The sequence below is a fragment of the Emys orbicularis genome, chromosome 1 (assembly GCF_028017835.1).
Source record: "Emys orbicularis isolate rEmyOrb1 chromosome 1, rEmyOrb1.hap1, whole genome shotgun sequence".
In the NCBI taxonomy this organism is placed as follows: Eukaryota; Metazoa; Chordata; order Testudines; family Emydidae; genus Emys; species Emys orbicularis.
In genome coordinates, this window is record NC_088683.1 from 223542249 (window position 1) to 223559748 (window position 17500).

The window sequence follows — 17500 nt, forward strand, 5'->3', positions numbered from 1 at the left end:
GTATTACTTCAATTAGTTCTAATACAAAACAGTGGCACCACTTCATTAATCAGCCACTTGAGAGAGTTACTTTTGTAAGAAATCTTTTTGGTAATTTGATTAGAATGAATGGTCGCTCACATTATTATCTGATTCAATATGTCCATAAAGCAGACAATTTAGGACAAGTTCTTAATAAAAAAAATTAAGTTCTTGTCAGAGAATCACATCTCACTTAAAGAGACATTTTCATAGTTTACAGGCCTACATATAACTGAGTTAGTATAGCAGGAAGTACTTCAGTGTTTTGAGAGGCATCTCTCTCCAATCCCACCCCCCCGGAAAGATGCAGTAATTAAAACCTAATTATTATCTTCATTTTAAACAAAACCTAAAGTGAATACCAATTAATAACAACATACTAATGAGCATCTGCTGTGATGAAATTGAATATGAATGTGCTGCAAATTTCGGGTAATTTATTTTTTCGGGGAAGTGCCACTGGTCTCATTCTGCTGCTAGAAGATTATATAGGATGTACATCATTTTCCATCATGTCACTTTACACATGGCAATTTCTATCTTAGGAAACAGGGCACAGCTCAACACTGCAGATGTCTATAAATATGAATACTGCCTATGAAGGCTTCATTGGAATAAAGGGAAGTATAGGACTATACCTTGCATACATCATACTTTCTTACGTAAAAATAAGATTTTTGTTGTTGCTTTCAGCAAGTTAATGCAGACTCTCTCTTTATCTATCACCATCAAAATCTGAAGCTATAGTCTCCTCTGCGCCAACTATGGCTATAAGTAGGCAACAACACATTATATACACACACAACTTTCTGCTAAAGCTAACTTGTACTAAATGTTTCTATTCTTAACAATTAAAAAAATGTTACAAATACTGTCAAACAATATGTTATAAAGGTACTGGTCACAGTTCCATAGTTAAATTTGAGTTGAGTTCTGCTCATAAACTAAGGATTGAACCTCCATTGTACATGAAGATAACAGCATACCTTCCCCAAAATCACAGCTCTTCGAGTACAGAATTAATTTTCTGAGAATTTACATGTAAATCACTTAATTAGCATACACATTAAAATTAATTAAAAATGCACAGGTCAACAGCTCAGGTCACTTAATTGCAGCTGCTGTGACATCACAGGCAATTCAACCAATTACCTTACCTCAACAGTTAATTTGCATTCTACGTTATTGGATGTAATGAGCCATTTGTATGAGAGAGATTAATGTGTCAAGAATCCTCAACAGAAATGACTTGGCCTCAACTCTCATTGTTCCCTCAAGGTCCCAGGGCCACATGGCACTTAGGTGTCAATGCTTGAAAGATTCCCCTATCACTGCTGCCTTAGTTCCACTAACTTAGGCAGCACTGCCTGGACAACAGAGGTAGGAGTGCAGGGGGAGCCTTTAAAGTGCATAGACACAGAGATTGGGATCCCCCTCTTCCCTGCAAATCTCTCCTTTACATAGTGCCAAACTCCTTAACACAGCCACCTTCTCAAAATATAGCTCTTCCGACCCATCCCCATCCCTGCTTCCAAGCATTGAAAAGGCTGGAACTGTTTTTTATCTTAGGGAAGAAAAGAATGAGACACAGCATGATAAAAGGTATACAAAATAATAAATGTTATAGAGAAGGTAGATCAGGAACTTCTATTCATCTTTTTGCAAATCAAGAACAAAAGGGGCATTTAATTAAATAGAGAGGTGGCAATTTTTAAACCGATTAAAAGGAAATTCTTTTACACAATTACCTTGTGGAACTCATTGCCACAAGATATTATTAAGCCAAAGAATTTAGCAGGATTAAAAAAAGGATAGGAAATTCATATAAATAATAAGAGTTGTTATGGAAACAGTGCTCCCAATTCCATATTTAAGGCTGAGCTGAGCACTCAAAACTTGGAGTCAACCACTTTGTTGTGTATTAAGGATAAAGCATATCCTCCCTAGCATTACAGAACTTACTCTTTACTCAAAGAATGAATTATCTGAGAACTTACAAGTGAATATGATAGTTTATGAGTTAAACTTAATTTAAAAATGGATCCTTTTAAAAATACAGAGCTGAGAGTTAGGAACAAAAAAGAATAGCTTATCAATGTAGTGAGCAACCGTATGAATTCAAAGACAGAAGCATGTCCTCTAGAATGGTGGCCAAAGCATGAAGGGGCATACAAATGTTTAGCATATCTGGCATGTAAATACCTTGCAACGCTGGCTACAACAGTGCCATGCCTTACATTTGTAAGTTACACTTTCACGATAAAGAGATTTCACTACAGTACTTGTATGAGGTGAATTGAAAAATACTATTTCTTTTATTTTTTTTTATAGTGCAAATATTTGTAATAAAAATAATAATATAAAGTGAGCATTGTACACTTTGTATTCTGTGTTGTAATTTAAATCAATATATTTTAAAATGTAGAAAACCATCCAAAATATTTATAACAACTTTCCACTGGTATTCTATTATTGTTTAACAGTGTGATTAAAACTGCAATTAATCGTGATTAATTTTTTAAATCTAGTTAATTTTTTTTTTAGCTAATTGCTTGAGTTAACTGAGGTTAGTTGTCAGACCTAAAATATACATATATATTTTCAAGGATTAATGGTAATTTTTGGCCAGATTGGCAGACACCCTGGGGGTTTTTCACCTTCCTCTGCAGCATGGGGTACAGGCCACTTGCAGCTTTAAAGTAATCTAAACAGTGGATTCTCTCTAACTTGAAGTCTTAAAAATCATGATTTGAGGACTTCGGTTACTCAGCCTGAGGTTATGGGTATATTATAGGAGTGGGTGGTTGAGGTTCTGTGGCCTGCAATGGGCAGGAGGTTAGACTAGATGATCATGATGTTCCCTTCTGGCCTTAAAGTCTAAGTCTATAAATGAAAGTTTCTTCTTTGGCAGGGGCTGACAATGTTCTTATAAAGAAAATTCCATGAAGAACTACTCTCTTTCAAAATGGCTGCTATTTCCTATTATTCTCAATAGAACTGAGATCATAGATGCACTCCTTCAAAACAGCCATCACCACGCATTGGTAGTAAATCTATGCTGTTCCTGAGCATAGCTCAGCTTCACTCCCATTGGGGAAAAATGGGAGGCAGTGGTAATTATGAAAGTGGGAGTCACTATTTTCCCTGAAGGCAGCCTGTGGCTTCAGTCTGATTATGAAACGTAATAGAGACAATAAAAAAAAAAATATCAAAAACAACTCACATTGCATCAGATTTAGTCAACAGAGCACACAGGAGGAGACTCAGGTGTGGTGTGCAAGGGAATTTGGATATTTGGATGACGGGAGTGAGGGTGAAACCAGGGTAGGTGCATGTACAGGGGAAAACAAATGTGTGTGTGTGAGTGTGCGCACATGTGTGCATGTACAGAGAAAGTGGAAATCATAAAGGCAGGATAAACTGGGGAGTGAGTGCATGAAAGAATATGTGGAGGTCAGAAGCTGGTGGAAACTGGCCACTACACTCTGGAGCAACACAAAGCAAGAGTGTGGTAAACCAGCTGGAAAATACCAACGAATCTGGCCCTAAAAGTTAATATTAAAAAAAAAATTTAAGTTGATACCACATATTTTTGAATCACTAGACAGCTCACATAACTTTTTGGGTGTGGTCCTTGTTTAGTGTTCAAGAATGTAATTTTTAATTTAGCAACACCAAGGAAATTCTCAGCTAAAAGCTACATTACACTGATTTACGTACCAGTATCTCATGAGTAAAAACATTACAGGGATGTAATTATCTCAGAATCAAGCATTTCAAACCTAAGAAATTGAGAGTTTATCTTAAACTTGAAAGAAACGCAAATTTGTTAAGGTATGGAATTGTACAATTAAGGCAGCCAAACAACCTTAACTCCACCTTGTAATGACAGGAGGAAGAAAAGAAAATGAAAAAAATCTAATGAATCTTTAACCATCAGTTGAATTTAATCTGGGACTATAAACATGATTATAACGGTATGGCTATTACATAGAATCACTAAAGGGAGAAGTTAAGGTTGTTTGGGTGCCTTAACTGTGCATTTTCATACCTTACCATGCTTGGATTTTTTAAATTTAGTCATAATTCTGAATTTCCTTAGTCTGTAATGCTTATTTCTGAGAAAATTACAAACTCTGTAAAATGTTTTTACCCTTAAACTACTCATGTGCACTCACACGTAGTTCCAATTTAGTACTGGAAACAACAGTACAGATTAAAAAATAAGTTCAGGGAAGGGGATAAGTGAACTTCTGCCACGGTTAGGAGTAAACAGCCCGTCTGCTGGTGGGGAACACAAGATGCATCCAGAGGGAGAGACCAGTCCTGAAGATTCCCCCTACCTCAAACTTTTCCCCCTTATACGACATGTCCCTTAAAGAAAACTTGTTAAGCAAGCAGTTCCAATGGTCAAGCAAGAGGCTTCCTTCTGATTATTCGTTATCCAGGTGTGGGTTTTTCTCAGAGTTTGCAGCCTTGAGACCCTGTTAGACACATTCCTGAGGGCACATCCTGCTCTTCTAAGATGCATGTATCAGCAACTTCAACACAATTTTTATCAGGAAGGATGCGGGGTCAAGCTGCCCTTTCTGTGGCACTCAAAACCCCCTCCCCTCCTGCCTTGTTCAAGCTGAGCTTGCTACACGGCCACTTTACGGCCTGCTGACTTGGCTGCTTTTAGCAATAAGCCATAGTGGTTTCAGGCACTTTACTGGTTTGCTGACATCTCCTCGTACAAAAGGAAGGAAGGTGGGTAGTGGAATACATACAGGGTCCACACATCTCAAAGAACTCCAGTTACTGTACCCTTAATAACCCTCCTTTCTTTTTCGAGTGAAGGTCATTGTGCATATTCTACTTGAACTGACTCACAATCAATACTCATTGAGTAGGATGTGAGGAACCCTGATATATTACCACTTGCAGGTCATCTGTGCTGAAGGATGTGTCGACTGAAGAAGCTTGTACCAGGGTGTAATGCCTAGTAAAGGTATGCACAGAGCCCCATGTGCTGCTCTACAGATTTCCAGAAGAGGAACACAGTGAAGTGAAGCTATTGAGTTAGCTTGGGCTCTGATCGAGTGGGCTCACACACCCTGTGGGTCAATTGGTGCCATCAGCTCATAGCAAAGCAGGATGCAACCTGAAATCCATTTAGAAAGATTCTGTGAGATGATTGTTTCCCCCTTCATACATTCAGCAGAGCAGACAAATAGTCTAGGAGACTTCCTGAAGGGTTTTGTCTTCTGCAGATAGAACGCCAAGGCTCAACGGACATACAGAAAATGGCACTTCCTGTCTTCTCTAGTGGTGTGAGATTTTGGGTAGAAAACAGATAGGTCTATGTCCTGATTTCAATGGAATTCAGAGGGAACCTTTGGAATGAATTTAGAGTATAACCTCAGGGAAACCTTATCCTTATGGAAGACCATGTAGGGAGGGACCGCCATAATGGCCCCAAGCTCCCTACTCTTGTGGTGGAGGTGAATGCACTCAGAAATGGCTACCTTCATAGACAGATGGAGAACAGAGCAAGAGGCTAAAGGTTCAAATGAAGGACTCCAAATACCAGGCTACTAGATGGAGGGATGCTAGGTTGGGGTAGGTTGTCTCACCTTTATTCTGAGTCAAAAGATTTGGAATATGTATGAACTGATGTGAAACCATCTGAAGGATGCTGGTGAACCAAAACTGCCTCAGCCACCAGGGTGCCACTAGGATTACTAACACTGCCAAAACATAGTCCTTGCCTGGAAGGTGGGAGGAACAATCTGATACAGGATATACCTTTTGTAAACTGGATAGCATTCTTAACATAGTGGTAGGCAGCAAGCTCTACTGTACCTGTTTAAATACATAACAGTAGTCTTATCTGTTAACATTTGACTAGACTTGATAAGGTGCAGAAAGGATGCTACCTTATCTCTCAGTAGTTCCTCACAAGAGGGATCCCTGAAAAAGAGAGAAGAGAAGCATGTGGTGGCACAGAGTAGAAATGAATGGGATAACTTTCTGAATGATTTTTAGGGCCCTTTTGTCTGATGTCAATCCACACTGCGTCAAAAGGGGAAAAAATATTTAAAAAAAGTGACCTCTAATAAAAGTCAATGTGAAATCATCCATATGGTGTAACTAAGGGCTCTCAAGAACTCCGTCAAGCCGGGTTCTTTCCTAAAGGTGCTTCAGATGAACCAGAAATAGAAATTGAAGGCTTTGATCTTTGTTGCTTCTCTCTACGCTTAGCAGAAAATAGTGATATTGCTATGGTTGTTGGTAATGACTGGTAGCTTTTTAATGCAGAAACTCAGAAAGTAGAAATGGTATTAACTTCCTCCTAGAGGAGGCAGGCGAGAAAAAAAAGCCCAGAGTGTGGCGGCCTTCGTTTGTCTTAATTTATCCAGAATGTAAATACTATTTAAATAGCAGATGTAAAATCTTAAACCAGACTGCCAGAAAAACTTCTTCAAGTAAGGATGGAATGTCCTAACTGCCAATTGCTGTAAGAGTCACTGGTGTGTCATATGCATCCCTTAAGACATATGTACATACCCTCTGACAGAATGATCTTAAGAACAGAAGAATGGCCATACTGGGTTAAGCAGAATCTAATCATATGTGGTATCAATATCTATAACTTCAGAGACAAAGACAAAAACAGACCTGAACGGAGAGCAACTATCAACAAAGATTGTAAACATTTTGAGGAAGGCATATGGGAAAAAAATGATCATAAAAATAGCTGATTGTGACAGTCTGTACCCCTATGTTCACCCCCTTACAAGACTATGTTAAATTTTGTACAAAGCATATTGTCAGAGGTATCATTTGAAAACTCATGGTTTGCCAATCATCATTGTCCTGGTAAAATGTGTGGCAACACTGTATATAAAGATGTAAGATTCCACTGTATAATATTACCAAGACATATACCAACATGTTCTGGAGGGCAATCATAAACAAGTCTCCAGGGACAAAAGGCTAGCCAACCCCTGAGCCAGGTGTCAATGGCATCAAAGGGGCTATCACATGATTAACTGGCCACTCTTCAGCAGGATAGAAGGCATGGACCAAAAAAAAAAATCTATATTTTGACAAAGAAGCAGCTTAAGGCTTCTGGCCACACCGACTTTCTATGTCTTGAAACATCAGCTGCTGGTGATTTTTGCACAAGAGAAAGGGCTATAAGAGGAGAGGGCAGACATCCCAAATCATCCCTCCCTTGTTCTCTGTCCATGACATCACCAACACCTGAACAAAGGAAGCAGCATTGGACTCGGGGAGAGATCCTGTCTGGAAGAGGTTCAGCCAATAAGACTGTTGGAACGTGTGGTGAGAGACCTTTGGTTTGTATTCATTTAGTTTGTTAAGTTAGGTGTTAGTTGCATTTTGCTTTTTATTTAGTTGTAACCAATTCTGACGTATATGCCTCATTACTTGTAACCACTTAAAATTTATCTTTCTGATAAAAAAGTTAATAAATTTGTTTTGTTGTTTTATCTAACCCAGTGTGCTTAAATTGAAGTGTTTGGGAAACTCCATTTGGGATAACAGGATTTGTGCATATCATTTTCTATTAATAAATGACGGACTTTATATGAGCTTATGTTGTCCAGGAGGGTGCTGGGCAGTACAAGACACATTTCTGAGGGAAAAATCTGGGACTGGGAGTTTGCTGGTGTTGCCCTGCACTGTAATTCATGAGTGGCTGGCTATAGCACTCATACAGTGTAGCTTGGAGTGATTTACATACTGAAGGCTGTGTGTGAGCAAGCCAGGAGAGAATGCTCTCACAGCAAAGCAGTGTAAACGGCACTCCAGGATGGAGAACTAAGGGGACACAGCTGTCCATCAGTCCAGATAGTACCCTGGGTAATGTCAAACTGATTACTAAGATTTCCTTCTAAATAAATCCATCTGCTTTCTCCTTCAGCTAACTGGATCAAGAGGTTCTCCCTGGTGTGGCTCTTTATAATGTCAGCAGCCAGGGACAAAATGATCCAAGAGCAAAATTCTGGTACAAATAGTCAAATCAATGCTGAAGACCTCAATACAAGTATCAACTGTCTTAGACACTGCAGCTACGCATGCCGGAGTGAGCCATAGATTGTGAGATGGTTCCATGAAGCCATCAATGACTGGTATAGACACTTTCTTTTTCTAATGTACTGCAAAAATTTCAAATAGACAGTGCATCTTGTCCTGGATAATGAAGAGCGAGGGCCTATGTCAAACACACTCAAGAAGAACTTGAAACTTCAGAAGTCATTAGATAGAATGAGTAACCCACATTAACTCCAGCTGATCATGTACTCCCTCCTCTCATAAAGAATTATCTTATCACTCTCATCAAAAGTATCAGACAGGGCAACCATGTAACAAAGTGCAGGTACACAGACCTCCTCATTGATAGTAGATAGTACAAGTGGTTCGGGGGAAAGGAAGAAAGAGATAAAAGGCCCTGGGTCTCTTCAAAGTATTTGAAATCAACTTCCAACTCTGAGATAGATGGTCAAGCCAGGCTCCTTGTCCAATCTCAGTTCCCCTTGTATACATAGCTGCTTGTTCCAGTCTCTCTGTTCAGTTCACACTCTGGCTTCTAGTCAAAGTTGTTTCCCTTTACCCCACTCGTTCCCAGTCTCCTTGCCTAGCCAATCCCAGTCTCCAAATCTGCCTCCAATTCCCAGTTTCTCTCTCCACCAACCAGCCTCCAATCCCAGTCCCCTTCCCCACCACTCTCCTTGTCCTGACATACTCTCTCCCTCCATCTGGTCTAGTTTGGGGTGGGAGAAGGTCCAGGACTAGGACAAGGATAGCTGGATGGGAAGGGACACAAAGGTCTGTGAGCACTAAAACACACTCCCCTCCAGAGCCTGGAATGGAACCCAAGTTTCCCGAGTCTCACCATTCCTCTGCTGTCAGTAAATATCTATGAAACCCACTTGCAAACCATCTCTCTCAATCCCTCTAGTGCAAGTCTACATAGAGGCTGGCAAACTATTACTGCTATCAATCACTCTCTTAGCTCAAGTACCAGATGTCTGCATGGTGGCTCTAAAAGTTCCAACTACAGCTGGGCAGTTTCATAGAGGATTTAGAGATTTCTAGGTTTGTCTACATTCTGATTCAGGAAGGCTGGAAATCCTGAGAGCATGGGCTGAAGAGGAACCATGAGTTTGCAGACTGCCAAGGAGCTGGGCAGACAAACTGGTAGGAAACCAGGCAGGGTTCCAGAGGAAGTTAGTCAAAACTGACAAACTCCCACAAAATGTTTCGATTTCAACAAATCAGCCAATTCCAGTGAAATAATATTTTGTCAGAATTTTTCCAACCAGCTCTGCTTCCAACCCTGCTGATGACCTGTGTGGGTGTCAATATGTGACAAAATGGCATTTTTTTTCCAGTTTGCTTTTTTAAACTAGGAAAATTACACACAAAAAACTATGCTAAAAGAACATTATTAGGATTGCAAAGTTAAGGCACTTAAAAGTTAGGAAATGCCAGAATTAAGGTGGTCTGTGAAACCTTAATTCAGCTCCATTGTGCAATATGTCTTATTATACAGCCCTTAATAACATGAGTACACTCTATTCTTTCCAAAGGACCCCTGCTTCATTCAGTGCACAGGACACATGGTTCTCTTGGGATGAATCAGCATTGTAACAAGGAGCGGGCCTCATTTCTGGCAGAAGTTGGAAGCTGTGTAATGAATGAGGTGGGGGATTACAGGAAGAGAAAGGATGGTCCTATCATTAAGCCAGTAGAGTGGTTTAACTGACTAACTGATAGATCTCAAAATGTAATTTATCAATGATCTGGAAAAAGACATAAAATAATTGCTCATAAAATCTGCAGATGACATAAAAATTGGGACAGTGGCAAATAATGAAGAGGACAAGTCACCGATACTGAGGAATGTGGATCGCTTGTTAAGTTGGGCACAAGTAAACAATATGTATTTAAATACAGCCAAATATAAATGCATACATCTAGGAACAAAGAATGCAGGCCATACTTACAGAATTGGGGACTCTATCCTGAGAAGCAGCAACTCTGAAAAAGACTTTCAGGTCATGATAGATAATCAGCGGAACATGAACTCCAGTGCAACACGGTGCCAAAAGGGATAATGCAATCCTTGGATGTAGAAACAGGGGAATCTTAAGTAGAGGCAGAGAGGTTATAATATCTCTATTTGGTACTAGTACAACCATTGCTGGAATACTGTATTCAGCTCTGGTGTCTACAAGAAGGATGTTAGTAAATTGGAGAGGGTTCAGAGATGAGCCATGAGAATGATTAAAGGATTGAAAAACATGCCTTATAATGAAAGACTTGGGAGCTCAAGATATTTAGCTCAACAAAAGGAAGGCTAAGGAGTGACTTGAACATAGTTTAATAAGTGGCTGCTTGGGGAACAAAAAATTGGTAATCGAGTGCTCCTCAATCTAGCAGACAAAGGTATAATAAGATCTAATGGCTGGAAGTTAAAATTTAGGCTAGAAATAAGATGCAAACTTTTAACTGTGAGGATAATTAATCATTGGCACAATTTACCAAGGACTGTAGTGGATTCTCCATTACTGGAAATTTTAAAATCAAGATTGGATGTTTTTCTAAAAAGACATACTCCAGTTCAAACAGCAGTTAAAAGTTCAAGGAAGTCCTATGGCCTCTATTATGCAGGAGATCAGTCTAAATTATTATAATGGTCCCTTTCTGGCCTTCTTATCTATGAATCAAGTCTATGAAAATTAGGCACCCCAAATTAATAGGTACTTTTGACCTTTTCAATCTCTCTGTACCTCAGTTCCCATCTGTAAAATGGGATTCATTAATGTTCATGAAACTCAGATGCTATAGTGATGAGCACCATAGAAAAACCCATGAAGAAATTAATACTTCTGTATTCACAGCAGGGTTTCAGCATGGTGTAAATAAGGCATGGGACATACACTGAACAATGAATGAGGATAAAACAAAATATTGAACAGCTGCTTATTCAATGAGCACTGTACATCCTGTGCACTCACTGAGGCAGGTCCTGCAGATAAAACAGATATGATCACGTAATTAAAGACTGTTATATAATGCTTGCACACACAGGGGCTGAAATAAGGTTGCACAGGCAACCTGAATTCTGGCATTTTCCAACATTGGAGTCCTTGACTTTGAATTTTTTGTAATTATAATAAATATTTTACACTTAAATGGTACCTTTAATCTGGAAACCAGAGAATGCATTGCAAAATATAGCTAAGCATCACAACTCCCATATAAATATTAAACTAATTTTTCAGATCAACTAAAGCAAAAATAAGTTAAGTGATTTGCCTAAACTCACAGAGAATAAATGGGAGAAACAAGAACTGAACTCAGAAGTCTCAACCTCAAGTTTTTTATCCTCTTATTGGTAAACACTTCTTCCAATTTACAAAAAAGTTATGAAACAGTCTCTGCACATACAGTTTTCAATCTACTTGGTTTGAACAGAAAAAATACAAAAACAAAACCAACACTAATTATAAAGGCAATCCATCAGTCTAAACATAAGAGAAATTGCTTATAAAATTTCTGCTTTTTTCTCCTCAAACAGCAATTTATTAGGATAAAATTCAATTTGTATTCTTTTTACAAATTAAAGCATTCCATATTTATTATTTATGCATAACCAGAAAACCTGGACTATCAGAATAGTGTGAATACTGTGTTATAATAAAAACCAATCTGGTTTTAAAGATAAATAGGAAATCATAAGTGTAAAATGAAATAATCACTAATTTTCATTTTTCTCAAAAAAGTTAATTTCTTGTTCTTGAAAGCTGTCTGATTATGTGCACTGGACATAAAGGCCTAATTTTTCTGAAAATGTACATTTAGATGTATAATTTGCAAGAACATGCTGTGCTTGTGAACACAGCAGTAACTGCGTGCACGAATGAACAGTTATATGATGAAAACGTCTTCTCTGCATACAAATGAACTGCACAATTGCATGTGCACCATTTTCTGAAAATTTAGGCCAGAAAGGCTTATAGCCATGAACAAGCATAACCAGTTACAGTACAACTCTCCTCACAATTCCCTACTGAAATAACTCAATCCTTACTTGGACAGCATGACAGGGTATACCAGTATGCACGTTGATTCAAAATCCAACCGACGTGTTAAAACTGCCAACAAGAATGCCAAATGTAGTGATGATGTGAACATTCTAGACCACCAATTCAGTTCCACAAACCAGAAGATAGCAATAATGTTTTACCTCTACCAGACTAGACTACATTTTAAATAGTGACAGAGATGGAAGGTTCTGTATCTCATTAACAATCACAAGCCATACAGTTTTCTTACTGGTTGTTGTACTTTAGCTTTTCTGCTCTGGACACTTGAGATCATTTGCGGATCTGAATCATGAGTGAAAGGGAGATTTTCTGATGGCTTTGATTAAGACTACCCATCTGGCACAATTAATAATAAAGATAAGTGTCCACTATGATTTTTTGTGGCTAGACCCTCAAATTGACCACTACAATCTTCATCAGGTACTCTACTCATTTTCATGTTGTTGTTTTTTTTGTTCATATTCATCTTTGCTCCGAGTGGGACGGTCACATGTACACAGTTATGGTTTATTCAAATTATGCTAGTTCATTCATGTTAATGATCATATCTCTAGTAATTACAGCTTTGAAAGACATTAACTGACCATTTGACACAAGAGGTGAAGTTATCGTGTTTTTGGTTCCCCCAGTTATTCAGCCTGAATACTGCCTTCTTATATTAGACAACTGCATGGAATCCTCACTGATAGCATGTCTAGGAGTATCAATCATTAGAGAAAGGAAATTATGAGATGATAAATAAAATTATTCTCTTACTAGTACATAGCCAGCAATCCTAATTAGGGATCCATAGATAAAAGAGTGGGAAATAAAATCCAAACAAACCATATAAACAAAGTGTACTGATGACCAAGGTTTCCCCCATTAAGGGAAAGTGTTTGCTATTGTGTAGGACACATTTCTACCATAAAAAGTCAGCTGTAAAAATTGTAATAGTAAAAAGATTTCCTCATACAAATTTCTTTGGTTCATTAAGTCTTACTACTTCCACAGTAGTGGAAGATAAGTGACAAACCATGTCCTGATTTCTAAATTTCTAGCAAGATAAAACTCACTACCTTTTTAATACATAGCTTATGCCGTACCTACTCAGAAAGATATTGGTTTAAAAAAAAAAAAAAAAAGCAGAATTTCTTGCTGCTTGTGAAATTCAAAATTTGTTTTTAGGATGATATCAGGTGCAGTACAGAGTACACTCTTGTCTTGGTGACCTATGCAATACTGATCTTTGACTGAAAGAGTCCCAATTTGGATATCAAACTAACTGTCACAGGAAAGACATCATTTCATCAAAGACAGATACTTCCTGTAGGAGTTTGAAGGGCTTAACAGGTAAAATATTTGAGAACTAAGTTTGAGAACTGGTTAGGATTAATATAAATCTCTGACACAGAGATGAGCTTTGCAGAACCTGGACAAGGAGGATGGGACGTTATTCCTTCTCACAATAAGACACTAATCTTTTCATAGAACAAACCTTTAGAAAGAGAAAGGATGGTGTCATATTTAATCACTGGATTAGGACTCAAGATCTGGTTCTAAATTTCCAACAGATTTTCTGTGTGATTGTGGAGAAGTCACTGTCTTTCTGTGCCTCAGATACCCGCTCTGTAAAAACAGTACTTCACATCTCTCAGGTGTGCAACAGTATGTGAACACTAATATGTTATGGTGATGAGCACCATAGAAAAATCTATAATAAATGAGTAAATCCTGAAGCTGCCTAGATTAGGCCATGTCTACCCAGAATTCAGAGGCAGTCCTATGCACATTTTTTGTCTGGTGCCCAAATGCTGTCTCATTAAGAGCCTGCTGGCACCAGTATCTTAGGTAGTACTTCCATTCAGAGAGTGCTTTTTAGTCAAGGCAAGAGTTCTAAGCATTGACACTTGGCAGCTCACCTGAAAGTATGCTGCTGATAGGGTTATGTGATGTTTTGATGCACCAATTCCAGAGGATGACTGCCTCTAGGCACGGAGGGAGAGACCTCGTTCCTCCTTGCTTGTTTATATAAAATACTGTTGTCATACTGTCTCATATTATTTGAACATGTTTGGATCAGATGAGTGGGAAGAAGGCACTGCAGGCCAACGGACCTGAGTTCTAGTAAGTTGATATGTATTCTGGACTCGTGGAGGGTTCAGACACCTTGTGCCATATGATTGCCCATGTGCATACCCCAAACCACGAGGGAAACATCGGAAACGGTGGTTGCCTTGGGTGTCAGTGTCAGCTCAAAGCCCCACCGCCCAGAGCATTGCACCAGCGGCGGAGCAAGCGAGCTGAGGCGGCGGGGGAGAGGGGACAGCAGGGGAGAGTCCGGGGGCTAGCTTCTCGGGCCAGGAGCTCGGGGGCCGGGCAGGATGGTCCCGCGGGCCATATTTGGCCCACCCCTGTTTTAGGCCCTTATGGAACATTTAGCATTGGCAGTTTAGGAAGTTTACTTTATTAATATGCTCCTATTCCACCTGGACCTCATTTTCCAGAGCTGTGTTTAACAGTATATCTTAATTTTAGGGAATTCTGAAGAAAATTAAGCCCCAGCTACTGGTTATATCTCCTCTATCAAGGTCTGTAGGCTAAGAGCTGTAATTACCTGATGAGTCATTGAGTCAAACATGTCAGATGGGAAAATACATTTCTGATCCAACTCACCATGCTCAGAGTCTGAGTCCTCTCTCCTCCTCCTGCGACAAATCAGCAGGTAACTTGGCCCTGTGTGCGGGGCAAGAAATCTGGCAACCTGTGCTTTTGCTTGGGTTTCTAACAAGCTAGGTCTTTTTGACTGCTTAGATATCTTTCTTTCTCTACTGTGTCCCTGAGGGAAGGGGATGTGAAAACGGATGTGCAAGTTGACTGTCCAATGTTGTCTCTGGTTCTTTCTTGAGCAAGAAGAGGCTGGCTTTAAGAGAGTTATGATGAGGCCACTTTTTGTCAGGAGTGGAGTAACCCCCAAACACCTTCCCTCCCAAAGGATAAGGCATGCCCAATTGTTCTCCCAGTGAGACAATAAATTATTTAGATGTATATTTTGGGGGGTTGACTATAGGGGAAAGTAAGAGAAAGAGTGATCTTAAGGTGGCCTGATGCTTTAGGGAATCTGAAGCTGCTTTGACTTGCTTCCTGCTTTGCTACTCTTTTGGCTCATTCCTCAGAGATGGGAAGGGAGACATCCTAGTCCAAAGATTTCTACCGTTCAGAGGAGTGCTCCTTTCCATGAGATATGTGCTCTTTGGATGCACAGAGGGAAGTCTGTGACACATTTGAAAATTTGTGTCAAGGGTGCTCAAAACTTTAGAGAGGTGTTCTTTATCATGGAGTTAAATCTAAAAATAAAATAAAAAATACCCCTTGCTTGGCCTTTCACTGCTGCTGCTGCTATATGTCTGGGCCCATATGTACTTGCCATAGTGGTTGAAGTGGTTTTCATAAAGGAAAGGAAAGGCCTGCGTTTCTTCCCCCTTCCATATCCAGATAGGCCTCCACATTCTGCACTCTGATACCTCTTCATGAGAAAGGCCTCAGGGCAGAAAAGCAATTGCCCAATTCCACCAAATGGGGCTACCAATACAGTAATGAATGCACTCTAAAGCAGCTCTGGTCAAAGTTCTGCAGCCTCACCTCATGGTCAATGGTATTGAAGGAAGTTGATGGATGTAAGAGATTCACTGTGAACACTTGAGTTTTGTTCATCATCAGGAGTTCAACAAGAGAGACCCATACCCGGGTCTGAAACCATGCTGTCAAGGGTAAAAGAACTCTGAAAACTCCAGATGGGGCAAGACAGCCCTGATACTAACCTGCTCAATATTCTTCCCTCAAAAAAAGAAGACCAGAAACCACATGATAGTTGAGAAAATCTACAATTTCAAGAGTTAGTTTCTGGGGCATGGATCTAAAATTTTTTTGTTGAGTAGCTGCTGACTCTTCCCTTCCCTTTTACTTCTATGCTGTAAATTCTAATAAGCTCACAGTTGAAAATGGCCCAATTTAAATGCAAAGGCTTGTGCCAGAGTAGCATCAATACGTCTGGTAAGATTGAAATTATAGAGACTTATTTGGTATATACACTATGCTTGGCTTTAGCCAAGTTTAGTTTTTAATGGTCATGAACACAATTTCACTTAATATACCTCAACACTAAAATAAGCCCTCAGTGGCAGCTGAATGGAAAAAAAATAGTAATCCAAGCCAGGTATATTTTTTAAAATAAATTTATTTATTAACTCTTCTTCTCATTCAGAAAATTACTCACTTCTTTCTGTGGAGTATTGAGATTGGTTTAACCAGTATGCTTCCTGGTGGAAAATGGCCTGCAACAATATGTTCAGCCTGCAAACATACTACTGTCTGCAGTGGTTCCAATCGGATGTTTCAAGCCAAGCAGGGTCAGTTTTTGTACAGGAGTGATTCAATGGAAAAAGAAAGGATTCTGTTGATTTATTAACATTCTTCCTCTGAACCAATGTCCTAGCCCAGTGTTAGGAGGCTGTGTGCTGCCAGAGGTTCTGTCTTTCAGATGAGACAAAATAGAGGTCCTGACCATTTGTGGTCATTAAAGATCCCAGGGCACTTTTCACAAAGGTATGGCTATTAACCTAAGTGTCCTGGCCAGATTCCAACTCTGGTAATTACATTCTTCTTAAAAAGTACCTACATTCCCTCTGCAGCTTCAACTGGATATGGTATTCTTCAACCTCCTGCTCTAAACTGTCACATAATGTTGTTCTGCGTTGTTAAACAGCTTCTACACACAATCCTTGAGGTAGCTGCATTTTAGCAATGGCTGAAATGAGTGACCTTAGATGTAGTTTACAAATCCTTTTGTTATGTCTTCAAAGTACTTTGAGACTCAGTGTTCAATTTTTTTTTTAGTAAATGAAGCACTGTTCATTTTGAGAGGGGCAATGCCATCACTAACAGCCACAAGTTTAGTCATTTTGTGCTCAAATATTTACAAATCACGGGAAAAAAAACCCAGAGAACTTTATTCCATTTCTCAAAACAAAAGCTTATATGTTGCCATTTCTAAAAATCAAACAAAAATCAATGGCAATATCTTAGCATTCATTTGCTAGTTGACAACAGACTAGTAGTGTGTATTTGAATTCCAGGAAAGGTTGCAGTTTCAAGTCTCTAAGGGGTTTTTCTATAAACCACAGAGTAGTAGTAATTTTAAAATTAGGAAAAATATCTGAAAAGTGTTATTTAGTTACATATTTTTAAAAAGAATTACAGGTTGAGAAATGTCAGAACCCAGTTAGTGGGAACCATCAACACCCAGTAAAGATGATGCTAATAACGAGAAACAGACAGACAGGGACTTGTTACAACAGGTTAATATAGATGCGGGGTAG

At 39.2% G+C, this 17500-nt stretch overlaps 1 protein-coding gene across 1 annotated transcript in view; it reads right to left on the reverse strand.

The window, feature by feature from the left end:
• The window catches only part of POLA1 (DNA polymerase alpha 1, catalytic subunit), a 329016-nt gene that overhangs the window by 58670 nt on the left and 252846 nt on the right, over positions 1-17500 (reverse strand). The window lies entirely within an intron of this gene.